The following is an 18,491-nucleotide window of genomic DNA, read 5'->3' as shown; positions in this document are numbered from 1 at the left end:
GGAGGATATTCGAAGGAGGTCAGCAATTCATTATGATGTGTGCTCAGCAGGGAGCTGGTTATGACTCACTATATGGATGGTGTGGTACCGATGCCGAAACTGCTTCTAGCGAAAGGTTGTAGATGATTTTATGTTAATCTATAGACGTCAACAAAAAAAATATGTACATATGATAATTTATACACGTATCGAAAGAGCTTTACTTTTTATAGGTTTTAAAACACTACTTAGACGAGAATTATAAAGTATGGTGAAAACCGTGAAATAAGATTAAAAAAGTTTAAGAATCTTTGATCAAACGTAACGTCTCAGATTAACTAAACATTATGTTAAGCTGCAAGTGGTTAAACGTGTCAACAGTACCCAAAACTATTGCATTAAATAATAACGACCGGGATTGTAGTTCGGGTTAGAGTTTATCCTATAAGATACGGTGCGCTTGTCCAGTCCAACTCCTTAAGCAGATTAACTGAATCCAACTCATTAATAACAATACGACCCTACAAGTTGCTGCTTAAACTTCAACAGAAAATTATTTAAGCCTTGTTCATATTGGTCGAGTAGAATAGGCGAGATGATTGAGGGAGTAATCTAGAATAATCTGCATGTTAGTAATAATAACCTTTTGTTGGTTTTTAAAATAACACTTAAAAGTCATTTGTGTCACAAAGTCATCAATCAATGTCAATTGAACTGAATTTGGATGCCTCAAATGACTGTCGTTTACTATTTCCTAGATATATGTTGGCAGATTTGATGTCTGATGATGTATTTCTAAGACAACGCTGATCCTGAGTTTTTCTTTTAGGTTTAATTTTTTTACATTCTGATACTACGTAACAGTAAAATATGATGTGGTACAAATGTTAATGGCTATATTCATCAATACAACTGGCCTTCTTTAACACGATTAATGTGAACTTTACAAGAATTAGAAACATTTGAATTCGTAATGATTAATCAGAAGTTTTCGATGTAAATTGCTCATAATCATCTCATGTTTTTATAATTAGACGTAATTAATTGTTGAATTTTTAATGCTAATATTGATTTTGTATTTAATGTTACAAAAACAAAATCAGCAGGTAATTAAATTGAATTTATACTTAACTGTATCTAAATATTTAAATCATCATCATAATTTCAGAGCGAGGCTCTTGTCGGTGGAGTTACTTCCGTTGTTCTCTACCTCATAGCTAATTGCTACACTTCTTGATACAACACGATAAACATGATAAAGGCAAATATTTTTACATACAACATGATAAAGGCAAATATTTTTACATTTTCAAATCCATACATGATTGTTGGTAATAGTTTGCAGGCGAAGTAAACAATCCAATTTACACAAAGCTAGCATTAAGTGACACCATTAGCACCAACCTTCGTACGTTTGCATATTAAGTTACTCGCCCCCCGGTTAACGTGTAGTAAACAGGGCACCGACACCGTACGCCCAGGAATACCCACTGACCGGTATAAATGGTAGACATCCGTCTAGCTCCTCTCCTATTTCAATATGGCGGATATACACAGAATCTGGGGACTCTTGTGATGGGCGCGTAATATTTTTTACAAGCTTTTTAATTTGCAATGTTATAAATGTTGTTACAACTATTTGCAATAACTAACCTTAAGTATTAAAAAAAAAGTCGCGTCTGTCTGTCTATTTGTCTGTATAACGCGACAAGATTAAAAAAAATACCGGAAATCACCAATAGATAGTGTGCAACCTGAGGAAGATTTTGATAATTTATAATGGTTATACTAGAGCAAAGCCGGGACTAGCCGCTAGTATGTATGATGGTAAATACGTTTGTTTGGGTAGACTCTTGCAATTAGTAATTTCGAAGTAAATATCTTCAATCGATTGAGCTGAAATGTACAGAATGTTGGGATGTATAACGATTTATACGAATCTACTTCTACAACTATCTAGAACGTAGTTTGGAAGCGTGATTATTACAACTTGATAATAGGTAAACTTCATTGGTTAACTATCATCTTAATGTGACTATCATGTCAAGCATGATCTGACCAATATAAAAGTTTATGTCACAATCACAATAGTAGATTATGTCACCAGAGGGTAAATGTTGATTAATAGGCGGAATTTTCGGATGATAATAAAGTCGAGCACCTATTAAAGTTCAATGCACGCGTGTGTTGCGATACGACGGTTTTCAACACACTTGAAGTCGATAACTATTGTCTACTAGGAATAAATAACACATTAAAATAAACACTAGTGTAGTTTAGTTACCTATAAACTTACAATTTGTACCCGTAAAAGAGCGGAGTCTCCTAATATAGGTATTGTATACTTAAAAGAGACTTCAGCCACTACGTATTACCACAAATGTCTAATATAAGAATAAACATTTTCTTTCTTTTTTTTCACTAGTAGTGTAAAATTTCGTTGATAATTCACAGCAAGGTCTGACTCAGCGTAATTCCTAGCTCATCATAAATATAACATCGAAACCCCTATTAAACGCTTCTAATAACTAGAGGAATTCCTACCAGTTATCTTAATAACTAATCTCAGGTACAAATTCTCAATGCACATTACAAATATTATCAGGGATTCAATTAGTTGCAATACGGAATCCATAATTGGAGTGCACGAAGATCTATGGTATCTATAAATTACCTTTACTTGTTGGTTCCGTATAGTTAACACCGACATTTTATCGCATGTTTATATCACAGATACGAATTAAAATAGTATCAAAATAGTTATTCGTAAAAGACTGACTGGTCTAACAATTAAGCAACCGAAATGGAAGGTAGATGATATCAAATATGTGGTAAAATCAATGAAGCGGTAGTAATCAAGTAGTTAAGACGACCGCCAATTCGAATCCTACTTGTGCCATGTAAGTTTGTATATCAATCTGACTCATAAATAGTAATTCTGTTAGACCATCACTTGCTTCCAGTGAAGGAAAACATCGGGAGTAAACTTGCATTTTAGTTGATGATTTATTAGCTAATTTTATAAAATGGCAAATCACTCCATTAATTTTGTCCAGGAAGTCATTGTTTATGTTATATTCCACATAATGTGCACAGGCAATGAACAAGGTAAAATCAATAGTCTCCAACGTTAAAATTTTTTCATTAAAATTGAAAGCATAAACTTGCAATTCTGTGTTACAAAACCAAACAGGCGTAAACGCTTTCGTATAAGCATTGTAGAAAGTATAATTCCCTTAGGAGATTAATATTGTTCATAATATCGCACAGCAAGATAACCGTGAAGATACTGGGGGGTGTGGCGCGGGCGGAGCCGCGGCTAACGCATAGTTTAGACGAGAAACCAATAATTCTTGTGATATTGAAATTACAAATACACTTAATGTTGTAACTGGTGTGTATCTGTGTGGAATTCTAATTGCTTCTGATCATTATATATACTCGCGCGCATTTGCATAGAAATTAAGTACCGGGTAACAGTCTCATAATTCATTATAACACTGCATTATCTACATCAAAATTATGGAGAGGAAATGTTATTTTATTAATATCTCCGAAACTACTAATTAAATATAAAGAACGAACGTTGTGAAAGGAGCATAATGTACACGGCAATAAAGCACTGATGCGAAATCTAGTAACACACATATAAAGAAAACTATATGGCTGTCCTTTTATCGTAGTATGTCGTTAGGGGAATCATAAATCAATAACCACCAATCAGAGGTAGACAAAAATGCACAATCATCAGCATAACCAGCTTTGCAATAACACAGGTACATGCAAACACAGCGACGAACGCCATAACGGCAGCATGTCCTGTTTCCATTACATAGTAATCGATTCCAAACAAAACACCTCGGGTGAAACCACAAAATAGACAATTTACCTTCCACAAAGGTCCCAGGCAAATAGAAGAAGCGCCGGCGCGTCACGACTCAACCTCTCAATTTCTAAAACAAAGCCACATCGGATATTCTGCTACCGTTACACGCGGGCCCTTACTGTGTGATTCGAAATCGTGTGGTCAGCAATTTGTGATTATTCTAGAAATTTTAGACCGATACTTTACATAAGTGTTACGAAAATTTTGCGCTGTTCCTGATATCAGAAGATGAGCAAGATATTGCCATGTGCCATTAATAAACATGATCGTAGGAAATTTACTCAAAGATGGTGGTACCGAGTAGCAGTATGTTTTCAAATATTAATAATGTCGTCTATACAAACAGTAAAATTGACAAAATTACTAAGGCCTGGCGATAACTTAAAACCCTCAGAAAATCTGTGTAAATTGTAGAAGTCTTTGAAAGAGTCCTTTTAAAACGTGCATAAACAACACCTTATTCGAGGATTCCATCAATACGTATTAGTATTATTTTTACCAGCTCTCACGATCCAAGAGTTTTCATCTATCGTTTATAGACTCTCGTGATATCACGAAACAAAACAATGGTAGCGTCTCGACATGAAGGCGCAAGAAATGGCAACTTATAAAGACATGTCGGATTTAAAATTCAACAGCAAAAAATAGGTCCAGGCATCGACGCGGGCGCATAATGCGGGCGTGAGGCACGATCTTGTTGCTGTAAGATAGCAACGACATAGCTGCGACATCGCCGTCCTTTCCTACAAGCTAACATTGAGCGCCTTGGTAGAACATATTTGGATAGCAATCTGGCTGAACTAGCATTCCTTCTAATTCATTCTTAGGTTGCGTTTCCTTAACATGTTTCATTTAATATAATAATAACATATTTATTTATCTCAACAATATTTATAACAAACAAATACTATGTTAACAAGTACAATCACCAAGTACGATCACCAAAAAAAATATAGGATTAAAATCCATGAGTAAATAAACAATGGTACTTCTATTTCTTGACGGGGAAAAGTCCAACCAAATCGTGGAAAAATCATAATTTTTCCACGATTTGGTTGGACTTTTAGACCATGTAAAATCATAGACATTTAATAATTATTTATTCTTACCTTAGCACCATTATGGGTATTGCTATAAATTCTTCATGAACATCTGCAATGAAAAACATTACGTTAAAGATTTCGGCAGTTAGATTAGCTTCAAATTTCATAAGGCTAGCGGAATCTGGTGGATGATAAAAATAGCTAAATATTTTTTTTATTTTAGCATACTTATGTCTCTCCAAGTAAATCATTACAGAAATAAAAATATATTCAAAAAAGTTCTGGATTTCTATTCAGACACTGCCTATTCTATTTTTTTTTCACACAAATATGATATAAAATCAGTTTCAATCTTGAATTATCTCAATTTGTTGTTATTGCTTCCACTATAATATGTTTAGTTTATGTTTCGACGGGACTTGATTTCAAAATTGCCTGTCGAAGGTACTAGGAAACTTGAAAGCCATTTTCAAGTTAATCTGCATGCAAATACACGGCGAACAATAGAACGAGTTTATCATCGATCAGGCAAATTGTTAGGTGCTTAAAAATCTTAGTACAAAATTGCAAATTTGTATTCTACAACGCTCTACATATATATGTGTGTTGATCCATAGCTATCATCAAGAGTACGATATAAAAGTAAAGGAAAAAATACAGATGGGAACAGATAATAAATATTTATTAACCGCGAAGCAGTATATTAGCGATAAAACGTGTAATTTGTTCATAAGAACCCTATGAAAAGTTATCACTTATTACATAAATTATGTACCTAAGTAAATTTTAATCCAAATCCAATTCCTTTTCACAGACTTTCGCTTATATTGGGTAATCGATTTAAACACATGAATGAGGCAATAAAGTATGAAATATACTAAAATAATCTAAAGGACAGCTATTAAATCAGAAATAGAAAGGCTTTAGAGGTTGCATCCATGACATAAAATGATAAAACTGGCAATATTTGTTGCGATCGTAAAGTGTTTTATAAGTACAGGAGCGTACACAGACCTCGTAGTTAAGGGGGGGTGTATAGCGCGATCATCTGTGTATTTACAACCATAAACATAATTTACTCTTCCAGTTTGTGTCAAATGTGAGGATTTAGGGCCTAACATAACCCCACCGGCCAGGTATACGCACAAAGTTAGCAATAATAACGATAAAGAACATGTGTCTTAACCGACTTCGAAAAGGGAAAATTTGCAATCGACTTTTTTTAGGTAATTCTAATTTTCTATACAAATCGTTAATGCGGAAGTAAGTTCGTCGCCACTTCAAGGTTTAAATTACTCAACCAAATTTTTGGGATGTACACATCCCAAAAATTTGCTCAACCAAATTTTTGGGATGTGTAGTTAGTTCGGAGGACTTGGATACCATTCTTCCCGGAAAACTATTCTGGTGGGAAATAAAAGCGATTCGATTCGAAATAAAAGAGTTCGATTAACAACTTCGCCAAAAAATAGGCAAGAAATATTTATTTTTCAATGTTCAAAAATTAAATCACTTTGTTGGTTCATACAAAAAATAGTTTGTCTGAAAATGCTTTAGACAACTCCTTAAAATTTATGAAAATTCTATACAATTGGGAAACATTACAACAGAGGTAGAGACGAGTAAGAAATAAATTTTAGTATGAAATAAGTTTTATACAAAAATGTAATTTTTGACACAAGCTTTAATTGTTGTCAGATATATTGCATTCATTGTGTGAAAAAAAATCATGTCAGCATGCAGTAAACTGGTTTCCTGGGTGCTTATGCTTGTATAATGCATTGTCATAAAAACTAAACGTGTGTCCTAAATTTCAGGTCAATCGGTTGAAGATATCTGCTTCAAAGTTAGTTGCAAGATTCCACCCGAGACATAGTTATATTGTAAAAGCTTGTAAAAATAACCTGTGATAAGTACAGTGAAGCACGTAAAGTCACCATAGACACACATCTATATGATGGTAAAGACATGAAATATGCAAACGTATATGTTCGTTTTTATATGACGTTGACTGTACTAATACTAACGCAATCAAGTAATAAATGATTGTGCAATAGAGTAATAAACAAGTGTGGATGTAGGTTGATTACAGTGCATAATCTAATCGAAGTTGTCAGTTACAATAACTGTAATTAATTTTAGATACACAAGGCCCAAGTCAACGGCCAGATATATTTTAGAACATCGTACTTACCAGAAAATGGTATGACAATGGTAGCTTGAATATTTGTTTATTCTTTATTGCACACATAATAAAATTATTTATTTAATAATACTGAACTAAACCCTACAATGTAATTAAAGAATTTGGATGACGAAACTGAATTGGTTCGCAAAGAAATCTATGTCAATAAATGACTTTTATTTTTCTCCCACACTTTTTGTATGGAGAATCGAAATTTTATATTCTTCTAATTCGACGCTTAACATCTGAGGGAATACGCTCGAAATGAGAGAGAGAGAGACAACCTCTATATGGCTACTCTTAGTAAAGATGAAAATTTCATTTATTAGGACACAAATACAATAATTCCGTTACACAAAATGGTTATGCAGTTACTATGACCATATTATACAACCAAAAGGCATAATATAGCTTAGTTAGTAATGGCAACACAACGATCTTGGTAGTCGTAGCAAAATCTCCATCAACTTGTCAAACAATCTGCATAGACCTTATTCGGCTGTAAAAGGGGCGAATTTGCAATGAATTGTAATAGGTTTTTGTGCATATGCAATTATTTATTTTATTCAAACGGCTACTATAGCTTGCACGATTCAATCCAATAAATATAGAAGTTTCACTGGACATTGTAAAGAAAGTGGTAGGTAGGTGACCATAAAGGAAAGTTAAGGCATAGTTAACGCAAAATTATATACTATCTGTCTACGAGTATTTATTTTAATCTATATCAAACTGAACTAGATGTGGCAACGGCACCCCGCTGTGAAAGTAAAGTCCCTTCTAGATAATATTTTTAGCAAAATATGCGGAGTCTTGTCTCGTGTCATCAGTTTAGATTTAATATAATGGTAATGTGCACTTACATCCTAAAATTCGCTATAAGACCCCAGAAAATAAGGTAAATAAATAAAATCAAATAATTGGAATATATAAGTTATTACGGTTATGATACGACATAAATATGAATAAATATGAAACAGTTTATACCACTTCATCTCAGTAATTTCAGAGGCCATTTAAATCATAATAAATATTGCTGGAAAGCAGATTGGCAACATTCATTACTTGTACAGTCAACGACAATCTTTCCAAACTCGCCTTTATTTCCGTGGTATAGACGTTCTCATAGTAGCTTGACATGAAGTTGATTGTACTTTAAGGGGATCGTGATTAGCAGCTACTGTTTGAGTTATGGGATACTAAAGTTAGCTTTAAAGAAGCCGGTTCAATTACCGATACTAGGGAAAGCATGGGAGTATTGAGTAAGTAAATAAATAATAAATAGTCTTTAGTAGCGAAACTCCTAAATGTAAATATGATTAGGAGTAGCAGTTTGTAGTAATGTGACAAATCCACTATGCTATAAAAATATTTATATTTATTAGGGCTAAAATATAATAACTCTTGTAACTCTCGAGCACAGTATTAAGCGTTTTAATAATCATATTCTGGTATGAAATTTTTTCTTGACATTAGAAAAACTTTAAAAAATCGTATAGTGAATTTTTCTACCTAGTAATGTTTTATTTATACGTCTACATTTTATATATGCAGTCAACAAGTAATAGTGTAGACAATCATCAGAAATTAACTTCACTTTTTAGTTTTGTGAACTTCTGTGGCTCCATTCTAAAACCAAACTATGTTGGAAGATATGATGTTGAAAGATATTTCCAAAGCATTAAACACAGTGTGATAACACACTTTAAAATAAATTGCGTCAAACCAAAGATAGGTCAACAAACACGTCAGAATGATGACCCAATTGCAGGGATTCCTTCTAAATCACTCCAGATCATGACTAGAAAGTGTTCCGATATAACGACGAGCTGTCAGGCATGCCAAACATTCTAGCACAAATATACTAAAACACAGAAATGTAACTCCTGTTAAAGCTAGAACTCATGTGCATAGTCCAACTGTTCGCGACATTTAAAGCAAAAGAATCATGTTAGACCTAAAGCTGAAGGACCTGCATGCAAGACACCACAAATAGTGCTGTATCGGTGGCTTCTTATTGGTCTTCCTTTCTGATTCGCCGAGTCGACACGCTAAGATACCTATGTAATTTCGTTTAAGATACCTATTTGGGACAACGTTGAAGTTGAACGCACCAACTAACCCCAAAGAGGTTCGTAAGAGAACAAAAATTTTTCAAACAGTTTATTTATATTCTGAATGATGAACTCTCGCTTGCTATTCAATCTATAACAACGTCCACTATGAGGTGATTTATCTGCCCCCTATATAATTTATGCCCATGGCCAGTACAATCGTGTATTAATTTAGAAGAAGCCAGAGGCACGGTCACGCAGAGCTGTACCGTTGAAGCCTTCGGCTGGAAGACAATTTCTGAAACGAGCGCCGTCTATTTGGGACAGTAGTTGCTGTCAAGTGTAACAATATGGTAATCATGATTAGAAGCGGACATAATTTTAAACGGACATACATAGGTACATATACATTATGTTCTAATGAAGTTTGTTTATGGTTGTTTGATTTCAAGCTTTGAACATTTGTAAGTATTTACATTTGCTTTTGTCTGTCCCTCTGTAATGACATCTTCCCTACAGAGCTTGTCCTACAGAGTTGAAATTTAACAAGTAGCTAAGTAGCTTCAGTTTTCAAGACAAGTCAGCGTGCTTACTAAATAATAAATGCATTATTAAGTAAACGAGTGCGCTCATGGAGGTGCAGTCGAGGAGTTCCCTCGTTAGGAGCCAAGTGCCCTACCAGGTGCACTCAGGATCGGCTCCAACGAGGGAACTCCTCAATGGTTTGCTACACAGATATGATTTTTTGACGTAAAAATCTTTCTTATCGAGTGGGAAAATTTAATCCTCTAGGCATCAAAGTTTGCCTTTAACGATTTAACTCTGCACGTGCGGAATTAAATTGCTTCTCTTATACTTAGTTCCCCATTTATTTCATTACTGATAATACCAGCCTTGAATGCAGCCTCATGAAACGAACTCGAGCGCAAAATCCAAATTATAATACCATCAGCATCTAATACAGTGGACATTACGCTAATAAAAAGCAACTATCTTGGAATTAGACTAGCACGAACATCGTTCTAAAACAAGTGAACGAATCCAAATTAGTTGCATTTTCGCCGGTATTAACCACAATTTAATGGTCTTTGAGTAGTAACTTGATTTGTAGTCGACGGTACTCGTTGAAATCGAAACAAATTGCCAGCTACGTAAATAGGCTATTCTTGTAATAATGTGTGGCATCAACGCGTACTTCTAGGAAGTTTATTAGACTTTAAATAGTGAGAGAAATTGCAACTATGCACGCGAGGTCTCTCAAAATGTACTTTTAATTAAAGCAAGACCTCAGGTAAGCTGTGTTCTAATGAGAATAAGAGATTACACGTATAATAACAATCAGAAGTTCTTGCTGAAAAAGTATGTACTTGCTCTATGGTTCATTCACAACCACATATTTTGCTTTTTCTGCAGCGATGTAGGTATGAATTTAATTATTATTCGTATAATAGCTTTTGAAAAATCGAAACGTTTCACACCAGTTCAAGAACCCAGTAACTGCAAATGGTTTAGACAGATCGCTATTTTTACAGCGGGAGAGCGACCACAATAGCTTCCAATCTTACAAATCCGTGTTTTTCTCAAAAGGGTTTCACTTTGATGTTTAGGTAGGATCGCCTCTGCATCCCATAAGGGGTCATTTCCATACAATTTACACAGAGCACCGTCACTCAAATCGCGGTAAGTTTCAATTTCATCTAACATTTGGCACGTTATTTCTACCGCTAGCGTGGCCAATGAATGCTTAGTGCAAGTGTCTAATCTGAGCGTGTTCCGAGTTTACATTTTCCAAAGCCCGGGTTCCTTAGAAGATTTGGCTCTGTTTTACGACCGGCCCGCCTGACATCAACCCTCGTTGTTGTTGCTTCTCAGCTATCGCCCTTAGTCGTACGATAGCCACAGGAGAATAGTCATCTTATTCTAGGGCGGGAATTACACGCCACGCCACCGAGTGCTTAATGCAAGTATTCGATCGAACCAATCCCGTAGAGACGATGTTGTCATTTTACCTTATCGCCACAATACGATTGGTTGCCTACGACCCTACGAGTGAACGCGATCAAGTTCGATTTAAAACTCAAAAACTCTAAGTTTTCTTATTTTATTCGAAAAGTTCTGTACTGCTATTTATTCTATGGATTTCTCCAGTAAATGTCCTATGAAATTGCCATCGTGAGTCCCGATGGACATAAAGCACGGGATCCAACGTTTATGAGCCAGTAACCATGTAGGACAGTGCTGTATTGCGCTCGCAAAAGTATACTTACTTTTTTACCTTTGAAACTTTTCGGTCTAAACTTAATATAATGCAGAGCTACAGTAAAGCGCATCCTAAATAATGTTAGCTATCAATAACTTAAAATAAGGCAATAATTTTGGATAACTTGATTTAAATGATGATGATTGTTGTTGACTGTAAAATATACATATTTCCACACATTGTATATCTGCAACAGCAGTGCTTGCATGTTCCTCGTATATAGTGTTCCAGTTTGAAAGTTGAGAGAGGCAATGTAAAAGAGAAGGATATTGTGACAAAAGACCTTAGGACAAAAATTCGTCAACGCGCGTGTAACACGCTGTGGTGACCACTTATCATCATCAAGCATTTTATTACAATTAACATCTATCCAAAATATATCAATGCGATACAACCGTTTATTTAAATTAATTTCAATTATTTTACGCTTCTTTCTTCCAATCAATCAATTTCATAAGTTAATAGTATATGAATATTGCCATTAATTTATTTTCACAATGTAAAAATCTTTCGTATTATAATTAATAAACTGTTTTTTTTAATCCCTTAAAATACCGGATTTGAATCATAAAACCCGACTCTTAACTGCCTATTGGCTATTTTCCTTACGAAATAATTCCACTTTAAAGTCAAAAGAAGGATACTGAATCTATTTACATGTATAATTAACATTTACATTAAAATTCTTAAACAACTTTGTATGTAAATCAGCGCCATTGAAATGGTGTTATTGTTTTCTTCTTTTTTTTTTAACAAAACACCCTTATAGCTTCCAGTGTTTTATAATGTATGTTATTTTGGAATAATAATCGTGGTTCCATATTTGTCACACAGTCGAGCGAATGTTATGCTAGATGGATCTTTATACCGCGGGCATAGGGGCGAGTTTTATTTGTATATATTTTGTGTATAAGTATCATAGGCAGAGTTCTCATGTATTCTCTTAATCTCCAAGTTATTATAATTGGTTATATTTAATATATATTTATCTTTTCAATCTTACGTATAGTAAAGAATTGCGAGTGAAAGTATATATTTTATGGCTGAAACGATTTCTATAAAATTTGTTATATAGTAGTTAAAAAATATTTAAAAATATTTCTGCAGCAAGCGGATATAGGCGATACGTAGTCCATAAATCCATACTATTATTATAATGAAAGTGTTTGTTTTTTTGTCCTCCACGTCAAAACGGGGCATTGGATTAAGCTGGTTTTTGCTACGGACATAGAGGAGAGCAGGAGAGTATCAAAGCTACTTTAAGGATCTTTTTTTTTATAAAACAGGTAACATGAAATACTTCCGCATTATTTGTAAAATATGGCAATAAATTTCTAAGGATAGGGTCGTATCGTAGTAATTAAATAAACTAATATTCGAGTGTACTGCGAACATTCTCGTAATAAAATGTTTAGTGCTACAATTAATTATTATTGGTATGCCCGAGTCCCTTACGATTCGAACAATAATAAAATCTGGCCATTAGTGGTGAAATGTATCCGCTTACGGGTTTACAACTATTGCGAAATTTGCATAAACTTACGATACTCGACTTATATAAACACTAAACTTCTGAGCCATAATTTACGTAAGCCATAAAAATAATTCCCTCCCATTTGCACATCTTTCGGACCGAAAATATTTGTTAATTGTTGGAACAAGTGCCCAATACGTGACGAAGTCCCTGGGATCGATTCACTGTTAAATTAGGCTCCTATTTTTTTTTTATTAATTTGCTTTTTTCTATTAAATCCCGCGTTTGACGAATTAATCCCGCTTTTTTATAATTTGGTGTCAAAATCCCGCTTTGCCTAAACAAAATAACTTGCAACGCTGATCACGTTTATCTGCCGTCCACTGTACGAAAAGATTTCCGTCTATGACATTAACTAAATCTGATATAGCCTGCCGATATGCCAGTATCACTACATAATCCACAAAAGAACGGGATGCAATCATCAAATTGTTTCCCATAACAATTGCAAGTCCACGAAGATGTTTAAGGCGTAATTCCCCTCGCGGCCCGCGGGTGTGTTCCTTAATCCATAATCCATCAAATTACAAGCCAGCCATCATCTTAATACACCCCGCCCAACCAGGACTTTCAATAAACCAGTACCGCATTGATAGGGCATAATTATAGTACCGCGCTTGCACATAAACTTGCTTGCAGGTTTGTTGTAGCTTAAGTTTACAATGGTCGAGTTATCAAGGAAATGCCGAAGATCGTGCGAAATAGAGAAGATAACACAGGAAAGTGAAACGCAGGCTACGCTTTATGGATGAGGAAGAAACCAGGAAAATGCCTAGTAAGTATGAGTATAGTCTACTTTCCGCATTGCTTTACATTCATAATTTTCAATGAAATGAAAAAAATATGGAATCGAACGGGAATTGAATCCAATGAAAAAATTCGCGAGACAGGGGCGCCCCTGTCTCAATGTCAATTCCTGAATTTTTTCATTTCATTATTATTTTCAAAAATAAGTTAAAAAGCATGTGTGACATGACAAATCCATTTAAACATAATCTTCAAGTTATGAAAATGACTATTTTTTATTAAACTCGAAAAATCTTTAGTAAACTGCCGGAGATTTGATTGGAAGATATTATCTATCAACGTTGAATTGATAGCAATTTTAATACTAAGCTAATTTATCCCATATTCAGTAGAAAGACTTGCTAGTTATACTGTTAAAATTTCTTGACCAGTGTATTCTATATGTTCGACTGTGCTCAGCTGTTTGTATTGTGGGATTGTTCAGATCCCATCGATATATTTACTCTGTATCGTTTTTACTGCCAAATGTTATCTGTTTGACACACAAGATCTGGTATGTTTTGTTAGTATAAATTAATTCTATTGTAAAGACTTGACGGAAAAGTGTCATAGGGACAAGAAGATGCCGTCGACGGCGATTATTCGTCGTTCGTTGACATTTGATAATTTTTAGACCTAATTACTTTGTAATTATTAAAATAATGTTATTGCTTCTATTGTATTATACGTGGATTTGTTGTTTGTGAATTTTTTCCATTCATTTTGTTCACGTTTACAAACTATACAATAATCCCAGATACGTATATCTAACTTAAGTCTTATAGCAGTATAGCACCAATACAACAATACCATGTTGTCAAAGCGTAATATTAAAAGCAGATATTTCTAAGACTCTATGACACATATAAAAAATCAAAAGGCGTGTCTATCTTTAGTATTGCATGGTGACAAGGCAAAAGCCGTGAGAACCAATGGAATTAATCGTTGACATTTAATACTAATTGTATTAAGGACATCCATCTCGTTCTTTCTATCTGCATTTCATAACGTAGCAAAATGAATGTAATTTCGTTTTCATAGCTGAATGTCATTCGGGATACATCTGTCCTTTTCTCACACCTTTAAAATATTTGTATATATATTTACGTAATATTTCTTGTAGATAGTAAACATGCACGCATAGTCTTATACTCCTATATTGTATACTATAGTCGTGTATATTATTCTACACTGCGGATTTTGATTGAATTTGGCACAGAGATTGACTAGAATTCTAGTAATATACATTTTATCGTGAAAAATGCGTACGTAGTTGCGGGTGGCCGCTAGCGGATAATATTTTTGTCACATAAAACGCAGCCTGCCTTGCAGTTTATTCTAAGTTTACTCAAAGTTAATAGGATAGCAAAGTGCTACGCGTTCATCTGCCGATAAATCAGGACCATGTAGCGATTAAAATCCGTGTCGTCTGCATACGGGGCGGCCGTGAGAACAAACTGTGAGCGAATAGCCTTACAACTTCCGAGTTACTACAATGTTTGTTAACCCCTTAAGGATTCAAATTTATGTTTTGATTAAGAAATTCCCATTGCAAATGCTGCTTAGCGTGTAGATCCTTCATGATAGTGGTAGCTTTCGTTTTAAATTCATTATATATGCTACTATCTTATTGTTTCACGTGTCTCTCCTCGTTCCCAGATCGAAGAGGAACATTGCACTTACAATTTAATTCTTTTCAAAATGTATAATTCTCTGTCAACTCGGAGCGAGAATTATGGATTTTGAAGTCACAGTTTTAACATCCTTAAGCGCACAAATCTACTATCTAGTGACCCAATCCAACAACCTATTAAGACCTAACCTTCAAGGGTACCGAAAGACCGAAACCCTACCACCGAAAACCATTTATGTAAAGTTTACCGGTTAGCTCATTACTCGTAGCCATTGTACCATATAGGTGGTTGCGGGCTTGAATGGAAGATGGGCGATAGCTTAATTGACGAGGGTTCAGTTTCCGAAACCTTAGAACGCTGCATAATAATGGTGCATAATCCCTTATCGAGAGTAGAGCTTAAGGCGGCGACTGTGGTTGTATTTTCATTTAAAATTTTTGGTAGTGAAAGAAAATATGTGAATAAGTGACAATGAGCTCTATGGCGACGGTGGCTGTTAAGTCACTGTCACAATGGTTGGTAATTGGATGGGTGACCAAAAATGTATTATCTTGAGCTCCTCCGTGCTTCGAATGACACGTTAAGCCGTTGGTCTCGGTTGTACTTGCAGTCGTTAAAATCCGCCAATCTGCAATAGGCCCGCGTGGTGGGTCATGGCCCATACTCCTTGTCCATCCATATGGAAGACCAGTCCCGCAGTGGGGATATTTAAATGGCTAATGATAATAATGCGACGACCCCCATTTAAAATGGGATTCGCTAAGGAGCAAGAAGAAGTGAAGGAAAATCTTTGGTAAACATTTGAACAGTACCCTTATGCTTGGTATAAGGAAGAAGCAGAGAAATTGTTTATAGTACATTCACGCTCGTTTGCATATTTACGAGATAAATTTAACCCACAATTTAACTCTCAAGAATATAAAAGAATATGCTTTTAGCATCGCATGCGAGTTTGGATAAGTTAGTAATATGTGGGGGGTTTTGTCAAGGACTTGTAGGCTCTGACTACAAAGGATGCCGAAGACCGCGGTAAGTGAAGAAGAAAATGTAGACAAGCGAATCCTTGTGTCCATCAATTTACGACTGGAGAAGAAACCGGGATAACGGTCAGATGAGAAGAGAATAATCTGCGGAGTACAAATAAATTCTAAAACACTTGACTTAGTAAGTTGGTCACGAGAAATATAATAATCTTGCTTGAATACAGCAAAACATTTTGTTACTAAATTAGAGCCAGCAAGGAGCCAAATACTTCTTCTTCTTCGTCGAGTCGACCATTTTCAAATGCAATATAAAATGAACTAAATTATTTTCGAATAAAAGTGGCCACATACTGGTTTCACATTACATATAGGTATAGCTTTAACGACGCCAAAAAAAGAAAATGCCTGTAAGAGCCTTAACCAAATAGTCTTTATTATCCTGTGCCTTAACAGAAGCTGCAGTTAATAGCACTCACAATACGTTAATTAAATCGTCTAGGATCGGAGCGTGCATCAGAGTAACGGGCGCACACGGCCCAGTGGATTAACTGGGAGGACACATCCGCAAGGAAATACCCATCTTAAGGCCGGTGCACACTCAATGTGTGCTTTAGCCTTAAATTTTAATACGCGTGTGCTCCGCTCGGCTATGACGAGCGCGACGGCTTAAAAATAAAACGTTTACGTTTTGAAAGAATTGTAGTGATTTTAAGACAGCCTGCCTGACCTCTTTGTGAATGCTGTTGTTGCGTATCAGCTTCTTATCCCTTAATCGCCTTGAAACGATATCCACGGGAAGATACATCCCGACCTAAAATAGTACCTATTATTAGTAGAGAAGTCGAAGTTTTATCTTCCTACAACGCTAAATTTTTCAGCTATTGAGCTTCCAACTAATATTATAAATGTCAAAGTAATTTTGTGTATCACATTTAACAAGGCTCATGCCTTGATTACTCATCTAAATGTTACAGCAGAACGAAGGAATAAAAGTGATATATTCCCGAAAAAGCTTGGTACGATATAAATAACGCGACGGAGTCGCTATACGAGCTGATATACATAGACTGCTGAATTATCGCATTTAATTTAGCAGTTAATCTATACCAGTACTTGGAATTGGCAGTAGACTATGGGATTGAACAACGGGAATCGTAAACAGGGTATTTACAACCGGTAGCCACGCTATCGAGGCGGTAGTCCGGCGCTAAGGGTAAATGGGCGATTGGGAACGAAAGGAACTGGGACTGCGGTCCCAGTCATCCAAGTACTAACTTAAATATGAAATATCGCAATAAAGCCATTTATTTTATTTATATATTTCTTATTAGATCTATTGTCTAGATCCACAATGGATGCAGTTCCAATCACCCAAGAACTGGTTTTTGTCAATCGGAATTTGGTCATTCATATGAGAGAAGACATGTATTTCGTTTTTATTTTTATTTATTTTATTTAAAAGGCACACAAACAGATTACAGACAATGAAGTACAGAATATTGACTTAAAAATAATTATCAAACTAATCTATAATCCAATAAAGTGTACACAGAAGAACAAAATAAATTTCGTGTAAGCAAGCCTAAATCTATACAGTAGAATAAATTGATATTATATAAGTAAAGACGTATAAACAATACATACCCATAAAAGATACATATATATCTATAAATATATAATACAAAAAACAGAAAGATCATGACAATCACATATTCAATGCTATGTTTAAAGATTTTTTAAACTGAGATAGACTAGGGTTAAAAATGTCAAGCTCAGCGTTACCATGTGTCAGCTCATCGAAATCTCGACACATCCTGACAATGGGGTTGAAAAACGAGGTGTTATTTTTGTAAACCTCAAGACGAAAAATACGCGGATTACGTAAGCGAGATCGACCATTGAAGTTAATTAAACTTAATAATTTAGGACAATCGATGGAGGAGTGAATGATTTTGTGCAGGTATGTTAGCGCAAAGAATTGCCTGCGCTTATCCATTTTAGTGATCCCAAAGTATTCCACTCTTTCATTATATGATGATAACATACGGCTCAATCCAAATTTATGACAATTTACAAAACCATATTATATTTTATTCGGTCCCGATATACCCAGTAGGTCCACTCATACCGGTTCAATTACAGCGGTC

At 35.1% G+C, this 18,491-nt stretch overlaps 1 protein-coding gene across 3 annotated transcripts in view; it reads right to left on the bottom strand.

The window, feature by feature from the left end:
• The window catches only part of Ntan1 (N-terminal amidohydrolase 1), a 74,814-nt gene that overhangs the window by 50,331 nt on the left and 5,992 nt on the right, over positions 1-18,491 (bottom strand). For all 3 annotated transcript variants that reach the window (XM_053750332.1, XM_053750331.1, XM_053750334.1), the window contains exon 2: positions 4,975-5,017. The gene's annotated coding sequence lies outside the window, so the exon portion shown is untranslated. The remainder of the gene's footprint in view (positions 1-4,974; positions 5,018-18,491) is intronic.

Source organism: Plodia interpunctella, chromosome 10 (genome assembly GCF_027563975.2).
Source record: "Plodia interpunctella isolate USDA-ARS_2022_Savannah chromosome 10, ilPloInte3.2, whole genome shotgun sequence".
Taxonomy (NCBI): Eukaryota; Metazoa; Arthropoda; class Insecta; order Lepidoptera; family Pyralidae; genus Plodia; species Plodia interpunctella.
The sequence above is the reverse complement of the archived record's forward strand: the minus strand, read 5'-3'. Positions and strand labels throughout refer to the sequence as shown.